The 23360-nt window shown below is 32.6% G+C and overlaps 1 long non-coding RNA gene across 1 annotated transcript; it reads left to right on the forward strand.

Moving 5' to 3' along the window:
• Nucleotides 1-459: 459 nt before the first annotated feature.
• LOC134718487 (uncharacterized) lies at nucleotides 460-20500 on the forward strand. The gene is made up of 4 exons (XR_010107391.1): nucleotides 460-549; nucleotides 6698-6770; nucleotides 12228-12284; nucleotides 20477-20500. It is a non-coding gene; the product is annotated as an uncharacterized LOC134718487 (long non-coding RNA).
• Nucleotides 20501-23360: the final 2860 nt, after the last annotated feature.

A 23360-nucleotide genomic window follows, 5' to 3' on the forward strand; every position in this document is an offset into this window, starting at 1 on the left:
GAGTAGTCTCAGGTTTGATTTTAACAAAATTTGAATATTTGGGGTTCATTGATATATGCTGAATCAAACCAAGAATTTCGATTTTTGATTTTTAGGCCCTGTTATCAAATTGGTTCACATTGAGGTCAAAAGGGTCCAAAATTAAACTTTGTAAGATTTCATAAAAAAAAATGAATTCATGTATTTATTTTTTTGAATATTGGACCATAAAAGGTAAAAAAATAATTTTAAGTTCATAAAACCACATTTATTTTGTGTCAAAAACCTTTCTGTGTCAAATATTTAATCACAATCCAAATTTAGAGCTGTATCAAGCTTGAATATTGTGTCCATATAGACCATATGGCATACTGACTCAAATTGTTCAGAGTTCGACCTCTGCGGCCGTATAAAGCTGCGCCCTGTGGAGCTTTTTATTACCAGTCTATGATTAGCGCGGGAAAATGTCTACGGAAATTACCGGAAAACGACGATTGGCCATGTGATTGTGAAAGTGAAACTAGAACACGCGAGTGATTTCTCACTGTTCAGAAACCCTGAGTCAACGAGGTTTGCTCCCGTTTTGTTTTAAAACTTTGAAAACAGTTGTTGCTGTTATATAAAAATATGCTTGTAACAAAAGATGCTCCTTATAAAAACACCTAGATTATAATTAGTATATTGTAAGCCATAACATTTGAATGAAAAAGTGAAAAAAACTAAAATTTTTAAAAAGTAAAATAAATATGTATTCACTGTCAATGTTTAACAAGTAAGGGTCTCGACTCTGTACCCAGAGTAATTTTTCCAAGTGACAGTCAAGTTTTCCATGCTTTATTTTGAAATACAAGCTTGGCAGAACCTTCCCATTTGATATTTTGTATCACAGGCACTTGTTTCTATCCATACGAAGGTCGACTATCCATATAAATAGAAGTATGGATAGTCGACCTTCGTATGGATAGAAACAAGTGCCTGTGTTTTGTATATATTTTTTACTGAGGGTAGTAGTTAACAGAGTAATGCCCTTTACTGTCAGGCATCAAATGGTCATTTTCGCCTATCGTTAGCGTCAAATTGGATAAAATTTTACCGTGGTTCTTCTAATAATTTTATTGTCGAGCCTGCAACTTGAAGAAAGCTTGACATAGGGATAGTGATCAGGCGGCGGTGTTAGCTCAGTTCTTAAAAGCTTTATATTTTAGAAGGTGGAAGACCTGGATGCTTCATACTTTGTATATAGATGCCCCATGTTACGAAGTTTCCGTCAGTCACATGTCCAATATCCTTGACCTCATTTTCATGGTTCAGTGACCACTTGAAAAAAAAGTTCAGATTTTTTGTAATGTTGAATTCTCTCTAATTATGAGTAATAGGATAACTCTATTTGGTATGTGCATACCTTGCAAGGTCCTCATGCCTGTCAGACAGTTTTCACTTGACCTCGACCTCATTTCATGGCTAAGTGAACAAGGTTAAGTTATGGTGGTCAAGTCCATATCTCAGATACTATAAGCAATAGGGCTAGTATATTCGTTGTATGGAAGGACTGGATGGTGTACATGTCCAACTGGCAGGTGTCATCTGACCTTGACCTGATTTTCATGGTTCAGTGGTTATAGTTAAGTTTTTGTGTTTTGGTCTGTTTTTCTCATACTTTAAGCAATAGGTCTACTATATTTGTTGTATGGAATTATTGTAAGGTGAACATGTCTAGCGGACAGATGTTATCTGACCTTGTCCTCATTTTCATGGTTCAGTGGTCAAAGTTAATTTTTTCAGTTTTGGTCTTTTTATCAAATACTATACGCCATAGGTCAACTATATTAAGTGTATGGAAATATTTTATGATCTATATGTTAGTCGCGCAGGTTTTATTTGACCTTGACCTCATTTTCACAGTTCATTGCTCAGTGTTGAATTTTTGTCGAGCCTGCAACTTTTGTTGCAGAAAGCTAGACATAGGGATAGTGATCCGGCGTTGGCTTAAGCTAACTTTTTAAAAGCTTTTCATTTTAGAAGGTGGAAGTCCTGGAAGCTTCATACTTTGTATATATAGATGCCTCATGTTATGAAGTTTCCGTCAATCACATGTCAAATGTCCTTCACCTCATTTTCATGGTTCAGTGACCACTTGAAAAAAAGTTCAGATTTTTTGTAATGTTGAATTCTCTCTTATTATAAGTAATAGGATAATTATATTTGGTATGTGCGTACCTTGCAAGGTCCTCATGCTCGTCAGACAGTTTTCACTTGACCTTGACTTCATTTCATGGATCAGTGAACAAGGTTAAGTTTTGGTGGTCAATTCCATATCTCAGATACTATAAGCAATAGGGCTAGTAAATTCCTTGTATGGAATGATTGTAAGGTGTACATGTCCAACTGGCAGGTGTCATCTGACCTTGACCTCATTTTCATGGTTCAGTGGTTATAGTTAAGTTTTTGTGTTTTGGTCTGTTTTTCTCATACTTTAAGCAATAAATCTATATTTGTTGTATGGAATGATTGTAAGGTGTACATGTTAGCGGGGAGATGTCATCTGACCTTGACCTGATTTTCATGGTTGAGTGGTTTATATAGTTAGGTTTTTGTGTTTTGGTCTGTTTTTCTCATACTTTATGCAATAGATCTACTATATTTGTTGTATGGAATGATTGTAAGGTGTACAAGTCTAGCGGGCAGATGTCATCTGACCTTGATCTCATTTTCATGGTTGAGTGGTCAAAGTTAAGTTTTTGAGTTTTGGTCTTTTTATCTAATCTATATGCCATAGCTCAACTACATTTGGTGTATGGAAATATTTTATGATCTATATGTCAGTCTCGCAGGTTTTAATATGACCTCGACCTCAAATTCACGGTTCATTGCTCAGTGTTAAATGTTTGTGTTTTGGTCTGTTGTTCTTTAACTATAAGTAATAGGTCTACTATATTTGTTGTATGTAAGCATTGTTAGCTGTACATGTCTGCCTGGCATGGTTCATCTGACTTTGACCTCATTTCTTTAAGCTTTATACTTAGGACTATCAACATCATATCAATGATTTGTAAAGAAGGCGAGACATTTCAGTGTGTGCACTCGTGTCTTCATTCTCCAGAGGTCTCAAATAATTATCGTAACCGTTATTTTTGGAAAGAATTTATCATGATTTGGCAAAATCAATTGATTTTTTACCGTCTAAAAGAAAGTGTAAATCGTCATGCACTAAAAATTAGTGTTGACGTAATGTTTAAAGATTTTTATACCGTTGTTCGTCATGAAGGTACCCCCATTACCACCCTCATTCATTTTGTTATATTTGGAGGGTTCCTGATCCCCAAGTCTAGGCTTGTAGGCACGATATCCTGAGGTCCTGAATTTAAACAAATCTAAATCCAGCATCCCCAGATTGGAAAAAAGAATTCCCAGATCCGAAGCTTAAAAACACTGAATCCTAGAGTCCTGATAAAGTTCCTATCCCCCATCACTAATACAATCTTATATTTTTGTGATAATGAATAATTTGTAAAATTTTCAGAATTTACAATACAGGTAGACAAACGAAACATTTTATCCTGTAGCAGGGGAAATTATATGTGACCTAGAATGTTAATATTTTTATATGACACTTTAAATACAATGTTCTTGTATTTAGGTCAGAATGTGTAGTTTAAGCTATGATTGCCAGTTTCCTCTTGTTTTTGCACTCATTCTGTCTGTTTGTCTGTATGTCTGACCATTTGTCAGTCTGGCAAATCAGTTTTCCACAATTGTTTTCTTCTCAATTGAAGAGATTGATTTGATATTTGGTATACTAGTATATTGTTTTATCATGACAAGTTACAGACCTATTGGAATTTTGGGCCAGTCTGAGATTTTGTGCAGATTTATGATCCTTGGACTTGGAAAATTCACTCCCATAATGAGTTTCCTCACTTTTTTTCGTCATGCTTGAAGATATTGATTTGATCGTTGGTATATAGATTTATTGATCGTTGGTATATAGATTTATCATGACAAGTTACCGGTCAAGTCGAAATTTTGTTCGGGTATGATGATTTTGCGCAGAGTTATGGTCTTTGGACTTAGAAAATTCCCTTTGATTATGAATTTTCCACAATGTTTACCCATCATGCTTGAATAAATTGACTTGATATTTGTTATTTAGTTTACACCATGAAAAGTTATAGATGTAGTAAGAACTTAATTCCATTACAATAAAATTTTTAACTAGTAGAGGATTATGTTATGCAAGTTAATACTGTGGATTCATTATTATTCGTAGGATACCAATTTTCGTGGGTACAGGTAAACCACAAATTCAAATGTTCAACAATATCATATTTTCAGTATACTTTGTATACCGAGCTTGGCAAAACAACGAAATCAATTATACACGAATATTCAAGTTTTAAGCAATCCACGAAAAATGATACCCACGAAAATAAATGAATCCACAGTACTCACAGAATGCTTGTTTTATGGAAAGTTAAGAAAGTACTATACAGGAAAAATTGTATTAAGTCTAAAGATTTGTTGACCAATATTATAATAAATACAATTGTATAAAAATATCAACTTTATTTTACCCTTTATAATTCTTGACTGTTTGTAAATAGTCCAATAGTATCCTTTGAGTTATTCCCCTTAGATAATGAAACTGATATTTCTAAAATGTAACTTGTTATGTGTTCAAACAACCATCAATTAATTCCTTTTAACTTGTTTTATACTATGCGAGAACCCCCCTCCTCTCCACCTAAAAAAATAGAACTTGCAATTTATTACATTTCACTTAAGTCTATACCAGACTGCCTTAATTGCTTTACTTTAAAAATCTTTTAAAGTTTGATAAACTATAGTCTAAACTATATTCTGGCTTTCTTTTAACAATTAAAATGTGTGTTTAAGTGTTGACAAGTGCTAAAATTACAGAATTCTTGAAATGACACAGTTCAGTGAAAATTCAATATGCTAGGGAAAATTTTCATGACTTTAAAATTAAAAGTTATGTAAAAGAAAATAAAGGAATGAATAATATACCAATAAGAGTTTTAAGCACTTTGAAGGACTTTTAGTTAATCTACACTTTAATATACACTCTTAACCTATTCACTTCAATGACAAAGTTTCTAAAATGATTAACATATGTTATTGGTAAAGATATCTTTTCATTTAACATTAATTTAGCTATATTAATCTATTAAAGATAAAAGCAATAAACATATATGTTTGTGACCTATAATTTGCTAAAAATCACGTTCAATGGTGGAAAGTTGTCTCAATAGCAATCATACTATATTTTGTTTAACATAATATCTGAAAAAACACTAGGAATGAAACAAGATTAAAGTACTGTAAATTTCGAAATTATAATGTTGTGCATCTATTTTTACAATTTTTGGAGAATGGACTAATATGCAGGCTAAATTATTGTATTTTTTCAGGAAAATCTGCTGATACATTGTAGATATGCATTCCCAATCTCAGCATTACTCTCATTGATAAAGACATAGCAATAATTTTGCAACATATTAAAAACAACCTACACAACCTACATATTAAACAGCTTATTATTTCATAAACCAAATTTCTTACAATTTGGCAAGTGTTAAGAACTAAGGAATTTAATAAGATTTTATTTTTTCATAGATATACCAGCCCCCATCCATTATAATGTCATGAAAGTTATTACTTTTTGGTATGCTTAATTTGATGCCACTCTACTACCCTCAATTATTGCTTATCAGATATTAAATCCTATAAATTTGGTTAATATATTTTTTTCTTTGATAAATGATATTGTCTGTGTAATAGTAGCTTTAGATTATATTTCAAGATGAAAAGAATTTGTAGTTGATATTGAATAATAACGAAGAACAAATATGATGTTGATGAGAGCTGTAATAAGGCCAATAATAATTCTTTTTGTCACAGTCCAACAAATCTTACAAAGACCATTACAATCCCAAATTATGAAAGGTTGTCTATATTGTGGTGTCCAGGGTTTATTGGTTGAAAAAAACAGTGTCAGGAGAGAATGTAACTAGATGAGGATTGTATGCCATTTGATAGTTGTCTACAATTGTAGTCCAAAGTGTGGAAAGTATATAATTAGTTTTATACACCATCCCCATTTACTTCTACATGATAATAGGTAAAGCATGGTTTTGTTCCAGTAAAAAGTAGTATAATACACTTAACATTTTATTGGGCAGGAATGAAAGCAACGTTTTATTGGGCATGAATGAAAGCAACAATTTATTGGGCATGAATGAAAGCAACATTTTATTGGGCATGAATGAAAGCAAAATTCTTGTTTTGGATAAAAAATAAAAGCTGTGGTATGATTGCTAATGAGACAATTCTCCTCAAGAGACTAGAATATTCAGAAATAAGTCCCTGTACAGCTTCAACAATGAGCCAAGCCCATATCGCATATTAAGCTAAAAGGCCCAGAAAGTACAAACTGTGAAGCACAAAACATTTCTAACAAGAAAATAATAACCAACTTTATGTACAAAACAATGTATAAAAGTATATGTGTAGCACAGCAAACAACACCACTGACATACAGGCTCCTGACTTGGGAGAGGCACATATAAAATGTGGCGGGGGTTAAACATGAGGGCACCCAACCCTCCAGGAGGAGGTGGTTGACTGATATTGAACTAAATATATTTATATGTGACCTCCTTAAGACAAACATTTAAAATAAAACTTTTTCTTATTGTAGTTGGCAGAGTTGAATATTGCCAATAACCTCAGTAGCAAAAGAAGAAATATTGGTATATGTATGTGTAAAACCAGTAAGTATTGTGTTTATCAGACTTGGTTACATGGTTTTGTATTCAGTTGTTGACTGATGTATTGTAGGAACTTCATAGACAGATGGACTTATTGACACCTCTATGATACTTTCATATCTTTATTTTATGCCTCCTGCAATACTTTTAAAGAAACTTCCAGCTGAAGCTCCTGAAATTAAAAACTTAAAAAGGACCTTATTTTGACTATTTTTCTACTTTATTTAAATTAAGAATGGACAAATGAACTTGTCAAAGAGACAACAACCCAACCAAAGAGTAGAAAACAGCCCAAGGCCACCGGTAAGTCTTCAACACAGTAAGAAAATCCAGCACCTGGAGGCTCTATTCATATGATTCTTTATTAGGTGGAGGGGGACACGGTATGCTGCTTTGCTCAATCTGAATTTGCACCTAGTTAAGATCAGTTTACATGGTGATAGACACCAACGTACTTTGTATTTAATCCATGACCTTCAGTAAACTAACAGAAAATTGTGCCACATACTGTAGGGTAATTATGCATGCCCCTGAATGAATAAAACAGATGCCAGCCATGACTACCACTGGAGACATTCTTGTTTGGGGATGGGCACATGAACATGTGGCAGGGTTAAACATTGTTATGTTTTTACTATTTTATTTTGTATAGAAAAAAATCTTCAATGTGAAAAATAAAGACCACAGGGCAAAAGACAGGTTTAAGTAATTTTTAGAAGGTCCATATTCATGTCTGCATCTGTTCATCGTTTAAAAAACATAGTTGAACCAATTATTTTACTCCATTGCTGAGAGTCAAAACATATGAACTAACTTCCACTTACCTGTAAAAAAAAATGGAAATTTAGATACCTATACAAAATGCATATAAATCTGAAGAAATGAACTTATGCAAAGCATTGACATAACTTGACTTAATCCACTTAGTCCCAAGGGGGACATAGGGCGACTACAGTTAGCATTAAAGCATACAATAGCTTACTGCATGGTGTAGCTTTTGCTCATTGTTCAAAAGGTTGTACATTGATCTAAACTATAATTGCTTACTTCAATATTACCGTATTTGGTCTCATTGGCAATCATATATTCTTTTTAGTATGATGAAGGTCAAATGAAACTCATTGTTGTAGATTGCCTCAGTAAGGGTATAGTGCAAACTTAGGTTTTCATCAAAATACAATTAACCCTTACCATGCGGTGATCGTCATTTGACGGGCGGACCCTAATAATCGTTATTTGGCTCCAATGGCGTTCCATACTTTTAGAAGTTCACTTTATAATACTTATTTTAAAAGTTATGCATGTTCCGTCAACCTGAGGCTATCCATATTCATGTTTCTCATGTATAAGAAGCATTTTGAGCACAAATACGGACTTGGAAAATTGAAATTGGCTAAAACTCGGTTTTCTGGAGGGGTAGGCTTCACATCTGTATCTTACACAAGACGTTCAGAGGCATAAAACTGGCAAAGATAGTGCAAACCCACGGCCATATAACTACTGATCATTATTATTATTGAAATACACATAGGAAATTTTTTGCCAATATGACACCTCTAAACTAGAAATTAAATGGTCATAGGTATTAATTACCATTACAGTCACCAAACGACCTTTAACAATGAGAAAAAAAAACAAGTAAGCTAGGTCTGTTAGTGTCTGAAAATTGACTTTTGACACCCACAAGAACATGGCTGACTTGATGATTAAGTCTTAAGCAATTGACCATGTACTTATAATCATTGAAGTTAACCTTGTTTTCCCTAGCAGTAATTCGGTCAAGACTCAATACACATTCTTGGACAATTTTTATATGAATGGACAAATAGATTATCCTTCAGTGTTATTATGTTCCCCTTACGTGTCCTCAGTGATGATATATTGTATCATAATTGAAGTAGACATCCCATTTGTATCATAATTGAAGTAGACATCCCATTTGTTGTTATTACAATTTACACCTAATTTAACTTGTTTTCTACCTATTAAATATATATAAAGATGAAATTTTATCCAATACACAAAAAACTGAAACCAACATTATTGAAAGGTGAGCAGTTCATTATTATTTCCTGCCCTATGACTGTATAAAATTTGAAGATACAAAAAGTCAGTAATTACTTCTCCACCTCTTTTGCTACTTGTTGTTCTTCATGTTATGGTTATTAGTGATATTGTTGTTATTTGTGGTTTTGACCAGATTATTGAAGGTGCCATAAACAAATTTTAAGTTAAAAGTGACCACTCGTGTCATCCACAGTATTGTACCCTTTAATTTGACTTGATAAAATTATTTTATAATCAAATATGTGGTTTTGCCTGTTGACCATCCTAATAAGTTTGTAAGGTTTCTTTTTACATTATTTCTTGCTGGATTCTTGTAGAATATTGTTCCACATTTGACATGCTTGGTGCAAATTCTTGAGTCAATTGTTAATTGAAGTGTTATCAAAGTTGAAAGAGTAGAAAAGCTTGAGTACTAAGCTTGTCACTAGGAACAAAACATACAATACCTTTGAGTTGACACTTAGAGTTCTTAGAGAAAAGTTTCATCATGAAAGATAACTGAATAAAAAGTTATTTGATATCATCAACCCAATACTTATCACAGAAGTCTAGAATATTGCACACTTTTGAAACAAATTATTCACATTTTTTCAATGTTAAAAGCTCTAATATGAATTCATAAACCTAGAATTAGTTTTTTGCAAGTAAAGTGTTGGTTTAATTAGGTTTATTGACAAGGACACTCTATTTACTAGTGATTTTCTGTTTGAAGTCTTGTCTGACATAAGACAAAGATTATAATAAAAATTGGGTTAATGTCATATGTTACAGCATGAGACCAATGATCAGATCATTTACTGTGGATTCATTATTATTCGTTGGATACCAGTTTTCGTGGATTTCGTGGAAACAGTTGAACCACGAAATTAAATGCTCAACGAATGACAATTTTCTCATGGCTTTTATGCTGACTTCGGCAAAACCACGAAATCAAATATCCATGAACATGTAAGTTTTCCTCAATCCACGAAAATTGGTACCCACGAAAATAAATGAATCCACAGTACATGTTAAATAATGGTTGGTCACTAAGGTTGATTTAATCATTTTTCAAAAGTTAATGGGTTAAGGATTTACGGTTTATCTATTCTGATAATTAGCAGGGAAATTCCATTAACTTTTAAGGTGGTACCCAACACTTGGACTAAAATTAATTTGGCTCGTTTAATTTTCATAAAATTTTATCAAAGTACTTACTTTGACCCTTTAACAAAAATATAAAAAAAATCAAAAATTTTGAACCAACTGTTTTGTCAGAAAAAAATACACTGGTTATATAGCAGTTTGACAATTACCAATTTTGATCATTGAGAAGCTTAATATTCCTTTTACAACACCACGTAATTAAAACGTTCAGCTGTTTTTACAGAGTTATCTCCCTGTAGTGTTAGGTACCACCTTAAAGGACCTTTTTTTTCCCACCAAGGGGTTGACAATTTTTTGTGAAGTCAAATTAATTATTAGTAAACATACTAAAATCAATTCTTTTCAAAACTTATGAAAGGTATTGCAGTTATTGAAACCATACATTGAAATTAAAAACAAAAATCAACTTTGCGTTTTTCTTTGAACAGAATAAACATGGATGATGCCCTTGTCCAACAAAAATATAAAATTTGTTTGAAAAGTAAAATCATGAAAATACCGAACTCAGAGAAAGTTTAAAAAGGAAAGTCCCTATAATCATACTAATCAAATGTCAAAATCAAAAGCTCTAGAAAAAGATGGATTGACCCTGGTTTTATGCTAAACCTCGCACTTGACAATTGCTTATCTGAATTCAATGGATGCAAGGATCTGTGAGGCTCATTGAACTTTTGCCAGAAATAAAAGTTCTGTTTATCCTACAATTTTACACCATACTTTCTAACCAAACATGGTTTTTAAGATTATGTTGCATTGGTTATTAATACTTGTTGTAAAGCATCTGTTTGGTGAGTTGGTCAGTACTATCATGATTTAATGACAGGACCACAGGGAACTAATCTGTTGAACAGAGGTGTGTCAATAAACTTAACATAAAATAAGTCGTTAACTACCTGTCCAGGTGAGATACAGGTAATAAAACCTGATGGACATTAATGTGTCTGATACATAAATCAAATTGACCAACCTTCTGGTCAAACAACTGACCATGTCCAGTTTTAGTGTATATCTATTTGATGTTTTGATAACAGTTTTTAACCTTATATCTTTTATCCTCATCAAAATTTGTCAAGAAACAGACATAATTCATCATCGAGTATATTTATAACAGGAAATTGGACATCTGAAAAAAATATGGCTTTTTTTGTGGTATTTACTTTGCTTGAAATACATTGCCAGCATTTGATTTACAAAGGGACATGATGTAGAATGTTTTTCTTCACATGGCCACAAAATTTTCAATGTCACATGTATTGTAAAGTTTTTGTAATGGACACTTATTTTTTCCATGGATTATGCTATACTTCTCTGTATAAACCCCTTATCTGTTGTTCATTTCAATTCTTTAGAATTTCTCAAGAAAATGAAACAAAAATTTGCTTACCATATGTACCTTAAAAAAAGCTAGTTGATTAATATGTTCTTAAGCATGCCTCCTAGTGAAAGTTCTTCTTGCTGTGTTAAAGGCCCATTTGTGACCATCAGATTTTCTGCAGTTTGGTTGGGTTGTTGTCTTTTTGACACATGCCCCATTTCCATTCTAATTTTATCAAGTTTTTATCTGAAGAAAACAAACTACAAAGGCAAAAAATATACCTTTATAATGGTTTACTTTTTTAAATTTTTATTTGGATGGAGAGTTGTCTCATTGGCACTCACACCACATCTTCCTTTATCCCTTTAGAGCAGTTTCTTCTGTGGCACTTTGCAAGCGTTTTGACTTTTGGTTATTTGCGACTAGGGATAGTCTTATACAGTAGAAATATATAGGAAGATATCATGTTTCACTGCTTATCCATTTACTTCAAAATAATTTTGTAATATTTTGAACATTTAAACAAAAATTTATATAATGAGCCATTTGTTGAACCAGGAATAAGATTTTGAAAAAAAGTATTTATGGTGAAATGTACAGACTTTTGTTGTTCTTACATTTTGTGATTCAGGTGCAAAACTTTTAAAAGTAGTGGGAGCACAGCAGTGATGATGTAATACTTTACTATGATTGTAACTTGTAGATTGTGGTGATATTTAGTTTATAGATCAAATAATATTCGCTGCTATAAAAATGTTGATAATATTGGCCTATCAACAAAATAAAGATTTCTTAACTACTAAAACTTCGTAAATACCTTCATAACCATAAAATATATATTTAATGATTAAATTGTTTTAGAAGTCTTAAGAATTATCTTTAAAAAATCTAAATGTTCTCTGTCTAATAAGAAAATCAATTTCATTTTTCAGATGTAAAGAATATTCTATACCGCAGCAGAAAAAAGAAAAGAAATAGAAGGTCTCTAGGTAAATTAGTTTAAACTACATTCTGGACTTCTTTTAAAAAAATGTTTATGACAAATCACTATGGGTAGTTTCTATATGCAGTACTCTAATGCTTATTCAAAGTTTAACATATAGCAATTGTATGTAAAAACATAAACAAATCGTGTCAAAACCCTCTTTTCAATTACATGAGGTGCTCTAAATTCTAGAAAAAAATTGTAAACTACATAATTGAGTCTATAAAAGATCAGGGAGCTTATTCACGAAGCATCCGTTAACTAACGGACCCGTTAACTTAACGGAGACGTTAACGGGTACGTCCGTTAAAAATTAACGTGGTATTCACAAACGTGTCCGTTAACATTGAGATAACGGGTGCGCTATTAACGGGTGCGTTAATATGCACATTAGACGTAATTGATATGTCGGGTGTTTTCATTGGTTTATAAATCGACTCGACACTACAATGATCAAAAAGTTTATTTACATTTTTATAATAATAGTGTTAACTTTTTCCAGCGGTTGTGCATTCAAGACAATATGCTACAATACGTCGAAAACCTCAATCGAAAACAAACTTGTTTAGGTTTAATTTGTTCATTTAACTATTTTTTTTATATGTTTTATTTAATTTAATAGGCTTGTGATATAAGTAGCGTACACACCCTGCACGAGTGGTCTGAAAGATGCCTATTACAAAAAAAAATGTCTCCTCTTATCCACGTGGATACGCTATTATTTTTAGGGAGTTCACTGATTCGCCCTTTATACCGTTCGGTCAACTCTGATGCAAAACCTACCAACGGTAGTATGTTTTTCTTCTTTTGCTCTCGATTTAACGAATATGAACAACATACCGGTATGCCACTGAGCAATAAAAAAAACACAAAAAAAGTACACTCAAGTAAATGGTGCAAATAGTACTTTAAGTAAAATCGATTTTTACATCAAATGACCGTGAGGGTATTTCAGTGTATTGTTGCCACAAACATTTCTACCCACGTGGCTTTTGTGTTTAACTGATAACTAAACGCAAAATAACATTCCTTATCGTTTGTTATGTACATCGATTTCACCCAAAAATATGCATGAACATTATTTTTGAGAACATAGATAAATAATTTGAAAATGTGTTAATTGTCGTGGGAAATACATGTATATGTCGTGTACAAGTTACGATTTTGTACAGGTTATAACATGTACAAAAATATTGTACATGTTATAACTTGTATAATGCAAAAATACAAGTTATAGCATGTACAAAAGTACCTCAAACATGTTATAACCTGTACAAAATATTGCTTCAAAATGGTTTTAACTTGTACAAAATCGAAAAATAAGGATATATTTCTATTATCGCAATAGATGTTATTGACCTCAATAATATTTTCATAACTTTATTATTATTCCTTCATGTTAGTGTGTTTTGTCCTTTTTTGATACAGTTAATGTCCAGGGGTCGGTATTACGAAGCATTCCTAAGACTTGTCATACGATATATCTTAGGACATCTCTTATGATCCTCTTATTCCTATCTATGGAAATATCTTTATTTGATGAATTATAATTGTGAGTGTCCACTTTGAAGGCAATAGTAAAATACTTTTCACGCTAAAAGACATAAGAGGATAGCCAGGACAGATGTTTCTACAAATAAAACTGGGAATGGAAATGGGTACATGTATGTGTCTAAAAGACAAAAACAAGCCCATTGAGCAGACAACATCCAAAGGACACACATACATGCTTTCAAAGTAGAGGATAATATATTTAAAACATTAAAATAACTTTCGCCTCATGCAATGATCTCATAGTTTATGAAAAAAAATGAGTTGTAAATTTACATAAGTCCTGCTGAAGGCCAAAAAATGTTGAAGAGTAGATCCAAAGATATTGATAATAAAGTGTGGTGCAATGAAAACTATTTCAGCTCTCACTTGCTTTTACAGAGTTAGCATACAAGACATTGTTTTAGTCTTTGCATGCTATAAAAAGAGAAGGAGGAGTATTACCCAAAATTATTAGGCATCGCTCTCAAAGGTTTTGGAAGAATTTGATTACTAGTATATAATGTAGTTGTCATTGAGGAAATAAAAGCTTTTAGTAAATAGTGTCAAACTTATGATGGACTACATAAAACATACAATACATGAAAACCTATTTTGCCAACATTAGTTATCAAACATATATTTCTGAAACTATGTGATCATTGTCCTCTACAGAAAAAGACACGTTTTGGCCTTTTTATTGTTTTTCTTTATGCCTTGGTGAATTTAAATGTATATTTTACTCCATTAAGATGTATCTTATATTTTGTACAAGTTAACACCAGTTTTAAGCAATATTTTGTACAGGTTATAACATGTATGAGGTACTTTTGTACATGTTATAACTTGTATTTTAGCATTATACAAGTTATAACATGTACAATATATTTGTACATGTTATAACCTGTACAAAATCGCAACTTGTACACGACATATATATATCAATTTATAACAAATCCAAATTACCGAAAGATTGTGTTTACGCATGATGAAGAATATCACAGGAAAGTTTTGCGAGAAAATATGAATGCCTTCTCAGATCCAATCTATTAGAAAGATCGAATTATTACAGAAGGATGCATATTTTGGCGTTAATATTGAGTCACTGATAAGGTCTTTGCGTCGGAACTAAACACATGTATTCTAAAAACAGTTGTTGGCATGACACGGGTTATGTTCTTCTCATATATGTTATGATGGTATGATACTAAACCCCTAACGGGAAGGATTGTGCCTGATGTTCATATGATGAAATCATAATCTTTCAGTCAGTTTAATTGAAGTTTGGAGCTGGCATGTCAGTTAACTGCTGTAGTCTGTTGTTATTTATGTATTATTGTCATTTTGTTTATTTTCTTTGGTTACATCTTCTGACATCAGAATCGGACTTCTCTTGAACTGAATTTTAATGTGCGTATTGTTATGTGTTTACTTTTCTACTGTATTGACAACTCTAAATATTGTACGTGTCATTAATTCAAGCTTAACCTATCTCTGACATTAGCCATAAGCTATGAATCTATTGTATATATGTATAAGGATGTTGAAGGGCATTAGATGGACTTCAAACTTATCCACTTGGAGTATCCGACAGGTGTATTCAAATAATCCAAGTGTCTCTGTGCTGGGTATGACCCCCTACATACAAAAAAAATGTAAGTTTGTCATCCGTTTTTCGTAGTTTGATGAATATATACGCTCACAAAAATATCCTGTCAAAATTTGGGCAGTAAACCTGATGCTTCATGTATGGAAAGTGTTTTGCTCCATGCAAATTAGAGAGATAGTTATTGAACTCTCTGAAAACTAAGTTCAAGTTTACAGAGAAACATATGTAATATGAATACAAATACAATTAGTTTCTAGCCCTTCATCCTTGACAAAGTACTACTTTGACTGCGTTTTTATTAGATATATTTGTTCTCATTCATTGGATATTTATTAAATATTTGCCACTGGACGTGAAGCAAACATCAAGCTTCTTCCTACATCGACGAAGATAATAAAAAGTGTCAGTTTCCTAAAATCAAACTAGATAATTATGCCTTGTTATCTTTGAAAAATGATGTGTGCTATATATATAAATGATATTGATCAAGTTGTTTATATGCCCCATTTTCGTTCGTCCGTTTTAATTTTAATGCCAAATAAGAGTTCTTATCCAAATTTCACGGCAAATTTAAGAGATACAATGACAGCGCGAGAGGGGCATCCGTGTACTTTGTACACATTCTCGTTTTAAATATTTAGTCCTGTTCGTGGCCTTTTCCTGGAACTAAATTTAATTAGGATAAAAAAAATAAGAAGATGCGGATGAATTGCAAATGAAACAACTCTCCACCGGAGACCAAATAGGAAGCATATTTTGCCTAAACAATAAAGATAAATCTCTTCATATGAATGAAAAATGTCTTCAAATTTGAAAGCTGAATGCACTTGAAATATAATGGATGGTGTTGAAAAAATAAAAAAAAACAGAATATTACGTTTTTTTTTTTTTTTTTACTTTGTCCAACAGGTTTGAGTCATCCCCTCCTTTGCACATTTTTTGACCGAAAGAAAAGCTCTTGAGGTAGTTTCCATAACCATTTGGGTTAATATTTTTGGTGATCCGATTTTAAATGGTACAGCAAACGGAATTTGAATTGTATGAACAATATGGGATAAGGAGTATACGCCAATGATACAACAACTCAACAGCAAAAAATAACTAAAGGACATACTTAAGCAACGAGAATCGAAATAGGGAATATGTCAAAGGGACAATAACCAGACAAAAGAGCACTACGGGAAAATGAGAATAAATATTTAAAAGGTTTTGATCTGCATTGATTTTATATTTGATGAAAAAAATATTGCTGTTTAGCTTCTACGATCAATTATTAGTAAAAAAATATACAAAACAAATTATGTATCAGTACTGTACGAGGATCAGTGGGGTCGCTAAATGCACGGCCGTACTGATAGAAAGGCTTATAACCACAGAGTGGGGCCATAAGTATTCGTCAGTTGAGATTTTTCCCTATATATTGTATATAAAACTAAATTTTGCAAAAATATATTTTGGGGCCATTTTTGGTTTGGTTTTAAGCAACTTTGTACCAATAAAAGCAGAATTGTCACAAGTTTATTTGTTTATTTGGTTATATATATGTTTCTTTTGTGGATCATTTTTATTTTTTCACAAGATAAACACAAATATTATTTTTTGTTCAGAAATTCGCTATATATTCTGTATATTACTTTCAAGACACATTTTGGTTCTAAAAGAAAACGTTTCCCTGAGCGAAGGTTAAATTTCGTCACATGGACATTGTCGTTGTCATAGGGGGGAAACACACACACACACAATGTATGTCTCAGGTGCACCTATAAAAAATTGATGAAAAATCATTTTTTATTTCCACAAATATATGTATTAATATTTTTTGTTTATTTATAAAACCTTTTAAAAAATGCTGTAAAGTTCCTGTATAAGTTATTTTTTTAATCATATTTATATAACTGTTAACAGAAATATAATTGTATTGCATTTGATCAATGATTAGAGAAGGGGTTTGAGAAAAAAGTTAACAGCTTTGCCTAAAGCTAAGTTCACATCACATATACATCATACCAACTCGATTATCCCGATTGTCCACATTTCCACGACCAAGAGTGACCAAAATTTTGAACGGGCCTGTTTACGAATTCTACCAGACTTCTATCCGACTGTACACGAGCTTACCTCGACCATTCAAGACTCCTTGATGATTCCATTACGACTTCAATCCGGCACTCATAATATTGAATACATATTCTATTATTCCGACCAATTCACGATCTCTACACTATCTTTACTCGACTAGCTAGACCAAATCATCTATACTCGACCACAGCCTGATCTCTGCTAGACCAGATCGATTTGATCGTATAGGGGTCGTAGGGATAGTCGGGCATTGATCGGGTATGTACAATTTTATTTTAAAACAAATGATGTTTTTATATCACCCGCTGCAGCGGAAGAGTCATTTTAAAGTGTTACCCTTGTCCGTGCGTAAGTACGTATACGTACGTCCCAACAATTAGTTTCCGTTCCCTAATTTTATTTTGCCTCAAAGTCAAATTTTATCAAACGTAAAACAATAAAATACAGATCAAGTGCGAATTTGGGTTGTGTCACTTTATCCGTTCTTGGGTAATGACTATCCATAACGTTATATGCAAGCCGGTGCATTTTCTGTGTCCAATGAACACGTTCCCCATTTATTTGGTTTGATTCGGTAGTTCACAGACGGTCTGAGTACATTTAAAATATCTACATGTACATGGAATTAAAGCAGTTGGAATGTTTTGCAATGTGGTTAGAGCGCAGACAGACAGCTGTGACGGAACTTGCAGAGAGCGTAGAAGACGAACAAAAAGGGGGAGACAGCAGAGGGTGCCAAGAATTCTAGGTGATGCAGTCGCTGACACGGCGACTATTGTGTGTGTAGTATAAATTTTAATCATAAAAATACTGAACTCAAAGGAAAAATTCAAAACGGAAAGTCCCTAATCAAATGGCAAAATCAAAAGTATGAGATACTAAACCTTGCAGGAGCTGAACAAAGAGGATCCAAATGGTTATGGGAGTTTTACTGCTCTTTTTTTCAAAATGAGATTTGTTACTGGATTATTACTGATGTTATAGATAGCATTATAAAATACATTTTGCAATCGCCTTTTCCTTGCTTCCTTACAAATTAAGCCTACTGTTTTTGTCATATATGTGCATATGTATGCAATCAGTATTTTTTTTATATAGATTTGATACCAAGTAGTTGAATGGTTCAAGATATTTCTGTTTGGTGTATCCATGGCAACAAACTGCTTGTTTTTACTAATAATATTACAAAAAGGGGGTAAAGTTGTCACATATTTTCCCAAAAATACCTTTATTGAAACTGTTATCTATCACTAACTAAAAATAAAAATAAAAATCATTTGTCTTTCGTGTTATTTTCTTTTATAAAACTGTTTCAAAAAGAAAAAAGTTGGTAAACATTCGTCCTTACGGTGACATATAGTTGTTAATTTCTGTGTCATTCGGTTTCCTGTGGAGAGTTGTCTTGTTGGCAATAATACTACACCTTTTTTTGTACTGCCAAAAAATCTGTACATATGGAAAATATGGACAGTCAAACTAAAAATGACCATTAAACAGGTAAAATATAATATTCATGTTCTTAAAAACTAACTTTGAAGGATAAATTAGTCATCTAAAATGCAGGATCTACTCCCCTTCCGAAACACCTCAGATCATCAAAGGTTTTATTGGGTATCGTTTTGCTAAGTTTAATTTTTAGTTTTCTATGTTGTGTTATGTAGACTTCTGTTTGTTTTCTCGTCGGCTTTCGTTTTTCGCTATGGCTGTGTTGATTTGTTTTTGACTTTTGAGTTTGAATGTTCCTTTTGTATCTTTGTTATCTCTTTTAGAATTTTACACCTCCTTGCAAAAGTTTAAAATGAATAGTAACAATATATTTTTGCAAAAGCAAAGTCATGAGAGTTAATCAAAGCTGCACACATTTTAAAGGGAATCGTGTAGCAGTCATGTATACTCGTGTATGGTCGAGAAGAGATTCAAGAGTTGTCGAATGTGGTCGCGTAGTGATCTGGTATTGGTCGAATTAGTCTGGGGTGAAAAAAAATAGAGAAGTCGCAGTGATCATGAAGTGTATGACCGAGAAGAGATCCAAGAGTTGTCGAATGTGGTCGCGTAGAGATCGGGTATTGATCGAGTTAGTCTGGGATGAAAAAAATAAAGAAGTCGTAGTGATCATGAAGCGATCGGGCATTGGTCGAATTAAGTTGGACCATATATCGTATATATAGGTTGTCGTTGATCGGGAAATGATCGGATATTAGTCCAGCAAATATCGAAATAATCGAATACAGATCGGTAAACTATTTGTATTCCGATCAAACTCGGTCTCTATACGATCCTTTCCCGATCAATTAGATCCCTATACTCGACGAATTCACGATCTCTTCTCGAGTGTCTGGCTTCTCGATCCTTACTCGAATAAAAAGTCAGGTCGATGACGAGCAAGGTAGACTATCCCGAACATTCTTGTCGATTGAGTCAGACCAGTCTCCCGATCGCTTAATTTGTCTTGATCGAGATTGATCGAGCTTGTCTGGACGGCAGTGTGAATCTAGCTTAACGAGTGAAAAATAATTGTTAGGTCTAGACGAATTGCCATATGCATCCAACTAACAGTTTTGCTTTATAAATAACAAAAGAAATTGCTAACGCCTGGGGTTTTTCCCTAATCAACATTGAATATTTTATGGTGGCTCTTCACTGAGATTTAATTGAAAAATTCCGTATTCATATGCATAGTGCTCGTTTAACGGATACGTTGACGTACCCGTTAGTTATCGGGTTTAACGGAACATTTAACGGAGACGTTAACGGGTGCGTTAATTAACGGAGGCTTTGTGAATACAAAATAAAATTAGCGGATATTTAACGGAAATGTTAACGGGTCCGTTAGCTAACGGATGCTTTGTGAATAAGCTCCCTGAAGTCAATTTAAAATTCACCAAATCATGAAAACATTTAAAATATAAAACTTACAACCTCTAAAGAAGTTCTTGGTTTTTGATGGGAAATAAATTAACAACATTTATGAATTTCAGGCATCTGAAGACTTTTCTGTGTATATATATGCAGTACTCTAATGCTTATTCTAAGTTTAACATACAGCAATTGTATGCAAACACTTTATAAAAAAATTCTGTGTCAAAAATCTCTTTAAAACATTTATATGTCAAGCCCTAAATTACTTAGCTGTGGAATAGTAACTCTTATGGTATGTAATATATTTTTTTGATTTTGTTGATCTATGGTCTGCAACTTGTTAAAAAATTTCAAAAGGACACAAGAGCTACAGTTTCGCTATTTTGCTTCTACAAAAATTGTAACTGATTGAACAAATGTTATTAAAAAGCATCTAAATAATGAAAACATTTTTATTAAAAAAAACTACAACCGCTGAAGAGGTTCTTGGTTTGGGATGGGAAAAAATAAAAACTACCACTTATGAATTTGAAGCATCTGAAGCACTTTTCTGGATTTACATTCATCAGGAACACTCAAATATGAATATTTAAAAGTCAAGGATGCATATGAATCTAAGCATGTAAAGAGCTATATGAACAAAAAGAACCTAAAACAATAGAACAATCCTTCTACAGTCAACTTTGCCCAAGGAAGTTGAAACTCCAACAATTTTTACAAGAAAAAAGCAAGCACAAAAATTCAAGGAAGTAAAATGCTTATTTGTTGTTTTCCTTTCACTTCATAATAAAGCTTTTATTGAGTTAGCCACATAGTAAATTCCTTGTACTGACTTATGTACTTTGTAACCTTTTTCTTTTGACAGTTGTTCCTTTGCATGACGATCCTACTTAAAAAGAAATGACACTCTTAATTGTTTAAGATGTATGTCAGTTAAAAACCTAATAAATAGATTGATTGTTTACCAGTTCATCTTTCATAAAGTTTTATTGTATACCTATTATGTTTGATTTCATGCACTCAACCTGAAGATTTTTTAATATAATAGTTGATCTTGGTTATTATATGTTTCACCGAGTATGAACTGTTATCTGATGAACTTATAAACTCCAGTTCTGAATGAATTCGGTTCTGGGTCAGACATTTATTGTCTGTCTGTTGGGTATGGAATGTTATTTCAGTTTTAAATTTTTAATTTGTTTTTAAATGACCTAATACATTATTTATTTAAGTCACTTTAATTAAAAAGGTTAACCATTTGATAAATGAATAATGAGCATGAACTAAAATAATACTTTGTTTCGCAACAGGCAAAAAAGCGATACTTCAGTTTCATTTTGCACCCTGTTTTTGTCTCATTAAGGTCTTTCCTCTCCGTGAGGAAAGACCTTATTGTTTTTCGCATGTTTTTTTTTTTTTTTTTTTTTCATCCAGCATTTGTTTGACATGGCCTCCCCTCGTTTCTATTGGAGTTATCAAACCCAAATATGGACCATCGGTAGACCTCATTATGAAGTATTACCAGATGAGGCTGTGTAGGATTTCATCATCCCCTTTAGAAGTTATCTCCCTTTTATTGATTTTTTTCAACATGGCCCCCCCTCGTTGTTTTTAAAGATATCATGACTTTATTTAGACAATAGTTAGATCTCATCATGATGTGTTACCATATGAGGCTGCTAAGGATTTCATCATTCCCTATGAGAGTAATGTCCCCTTGAAGCAATTTCTTTCTTTTACATTTTTCTCAAAAAGTATTCAAGCTAGTATCGATTTGAAAACAGCAACATGTACAGGAACAGATGGCAATGTTAATGAACATGTACGATCATTTTGTTGTTAACTATTATAAGGAGTTATTCCCCTTGAAAAATTGTACATAATTTTAGAAAAATTGTATTTCGAGAACCAGTAGTCGTAGAGACTTGGGACCTCCACCAATAATCTTTAATTCATGTGACCTTTAATATGCAGTCAAGGTCAAAGGTCACTGAGTGCAAAAACAAATTACGCTGCAATTTCAAGCTTAAATATTAGGAAAACGATAAGACTTTGCTCTATACATACAGCGTATAAAATGTTCCTCTCGACAAGCTCTACATTTTATATGATAAGTCCAAAAATGTCCGACTGTCTGTTCAAAAGTTACGACGGGATGATTCTTAAAAGTATAGTATTGTGTGTATATCTTTTTAAAGGTAACAGATACCAACCTACTATAAACTTTAAAGATGATCAATAATTCAAGACCGTCAATTTGAGGTCAATGTCAGGTCATGATGAAATTTCACCTTGACCTTCACAGTATACTATGACCTTGACCTTGAGATATTTGAAAGGTCAAGTGGTGCTGAGTTGAATGGTGGTAGTCCCATGTCTCCACGACTTCCGGTTCTCAAGTTTGGTATTGCATCATATATTTGATGAATAATTGTGACCTTGGTGAACTTTGAAATTGTCCCAATTCTTTCCTATAATGTTTTCCTTCAACTGTAGATCATTTATCATTTAACAGATTTGAGATATCTTTTATCGTTTTAGAGATAATGCAGTTTGAAATTTTGCGAGAGGAGGCATGTATTTCTGAATTAACAAGAGCTTACCACTTAAAATGTTTTATAAATTGAAGAGATTAACTTAGTTATATGTTTGACCAAATACTAAAAACATTCCATGTAAAAAAACACCAAAAATTCAATTTGAAATTTTCAAGTTTTGCATTGACTTTGTAAGTTTCATAAGTTCTATTTATATAGTTGATATTGCATCATTATTTGTACTTTGTCAAATGGGGTCATTTGATTTATCAAATTGAAGGTCTTTATAAACTCTACTTAAAAATGAAAATTTAAAACCCCTTTGTCATCCCAGGGGGACGGGTGGGGTCATTAAGTGCAAACATTCAAATTTCTCAGATGGTAAGGTTGTCGCATATCAAATGAATGAACATAAAGCGTACATTTCAAATTTCAAACTGAGGTTTCCAAAAAATGGGTTGGATGG

The sequence above is a fragment of the Mytilus trossulus genome, chromosome 1 (assembly GCF_036588685.1).
Source record: "Mytilus trossulus isolate FHL-02 chromosome 1, PNRI_Mtr1.1.1.hap1, whole genome shotgun sequence".
Classification (NCBI taxonomy): Eukaryota; Metazoa; Mollusca; class Bivalvia; order Mytilida; family Mytilidae; genus Mytilus; species Mytilus trossulus.